This window comes from Dromiciops gliroides, chromosome 3, assembly GCF_019393635.1.
Source record: "Dromiciops gliroides isolate mDroGli1 chromosome 3, mDroGli1.pri, whole genome shotgun sequence".
In the NCBI taxonomy this organism is placed as follows: domain Eukaryota; kingdom Metazoa; phylum Chordata; class Mammalia; order Microbiotheria; family Microbiotheriidae; genus Dromiciops; species Dromiciops gliroides.
Genome location: NC_057863.1, coordinates 194,607,621 through 194,609,854, shown reverse-complemented (window position 1 = coordinate 194,609,854; position 2,234 = coordinate 194,607,621). Strand labels below are relative to the sequence as shown.

Here is a 2,234-nt window from a genome sequence, read left to right as displayed (position 1 = left end):
AGGAGGACATTGCACATAGTAACAGCCACATTGTGTGATGATCAACTGTGATAGACTTAGTTCTTCTCAGCGATACAGTGATCCAAGACAATCCCAAAAGTCTAGTGATGGAAAATGCTCTCCACATCAAGAAAAAAAGAACTATGGAATTTGAATGCAGATTAAACTATGCTATTTCTACTTTTTTTTTTGTTCTTTGATATTTCCCCCTTTTCTTCTAATTCTTCTTTCACAACATGAATAATGCAGAAATATGTTTAATGTGATTATACATATATAATCTATATTAGATTTCTTTTTTGTGGGAGGGAAGGGAGAGAGGGAAAAATTTGAAACTCAAAATGTTATAAAAATATATAATGAAAACTATGTGTAACTGGAAAAAATAAAATACTATTCAGATTTTTAAAAAAGAGAAAGACTTGCGGTTTGGATAAAAAGCATATTTTAGTTTTTAGAGTACTAATATATTAGAATGGACTGCTAAGACTGGTTGTATCTTTAGAGATTTTTAAAGTGGGAAAAGAAAATCCCATGTCCTAGAGGATCATAAAATCTAATGATTTTTTAAAATTTATTTGCACAATTTACCAGTTTCATTTTTTGTCTTGACAATTCATAATTTTAATCAAGTGGTTAGTTAATGATTAGATACCTAATTTTAAAGTATGTTTACCTTACTATTTCAAGGACTTGTGATTTTATTCCTGTGGGTACTCCCTCAACTAATGTGGATTACAAGCCCTTCAGTGCCTCAATAAACAGTCTTCATGAGTTACAGCTGAAAATATTTGTCTTTCACTGGCCAAGCTTCTGGTCACTCTGAACCTTTAGAATTTAGTTAGGCTGGGAGAACGTCCCTGTGGCTGCCTGGGCGGGGGTTCTGACACTGTGTCCTCTCTGTTCCAGGCTGGGGAGCTGTCCCCGTGGCTACTATGCCCCAGAGCGGGCCATGCTGAGGCTCAGGGTGCTGTCCCCAGAATAGTCCCAGGTGCCTTCAGTCTCTGTGACCTGCACCGCCTGAGCTCTGGCATGTTATACCCTGTGAGGAGGGACTGCAAGAAGGGTGTGTTCCCCACCTGGAGTGAATGCCAAGAAAAAGTGAACAGATTTCCTGCTTCCAGGTTCAAGAAGTTTGCTACTGAGGAAGAGTCTTGGGCCTTTGTCTGGAACACTGCAAGCCCTGATCATTTCACAAAGCAGAAAAAGAAATGTGACACACAAGACACTGAAGTGAAGCCAAACAAGAGATCCCATGGGTCATCAGATGAAGATGAAGAGCCTTGCCCAAAGCTTGCAAAACAAAATGCAGATTCAGAACCTTCACTTAGCAAAGACACATTTTTATTTTTTTAATATGGGAGATGCAGCAGTGGTTTACACAGGTGACTGGTGCTCCAGTAATGGGAGAAATAAAGCACGAGCAGGCATTGGTGTTTACTGGGGGCCAGGTCATCCTCTTAATATGGGTGATAGACTTCCTGGGTGACAGACGAACCAAAGAGCAGAAATATATACCGCCTGTAAAGCAATCAAACAAGCAAAGAATCAAAACATCAGTAAGTTGGTTCTCTACGCAGATAGTATGTTTACTATAAATAGTATAACAAATTGGGTTAAAGGCTGAAAGAAAAATGGCTGGAAAACAAGCACAGGAAAAGATGTCATTAACAAAGAATTTATTAAGCTTGATACACTTATGCAAGGTATAGATATTAAATGTGTGCACGTTCCTGGTCATTCAGGGTTTGCAGACAATGCAGAAGCTGATAGATTAGCAAGAGAAGGAACTAAAAAAATCTCAAGAATCAACTTCATATAATTTTTGTAATCTACAGAGCAAACCAAGTGTTCATTAGCCATAATTTGTGTGAAAATTTGCCTCTGCATGACAGGCACTATTGCAGGTGGACTTGGGAACATTGTTTCATCAGAAAAACTGTGCAGCTTTCTGTTGAAATATGGCTCAGTATATTAAACTACCCTTCGCTTTACCCTTAAAAAAATAATTTAGTTAGGCTGGACCTCAGATGACAGATAAGGGACTGTACTTGTAGACTCTTTAGCTTGGGAGGAACTTGCAGGGTCTAAGACTAGAAACTTTAAGCCTCAAGAACTGTGAAAATGGTGAGAATTTAGTGGAAAAAAATGTAAAAACTATGTATGAAAAATATTTATTTCCTTAAAATTTCATATGAGGTTTTAAAAGCAAAATATGAACTCTACCTGCTCAT

General features: G+C 37.8%; 1 pseudogene; it reads left to right on the top strand.

Annotated features, from left to right (window-relative positions):
* Positions 1-975: 975 nt before the first annotated feature.
* LOC122747319 lies at positions 976-1,822 on the top strand (annotated as a pseudogene).
* The last annotated feature ends 412 nt before the right edge of the window (positions 1,823-2,234 follow it).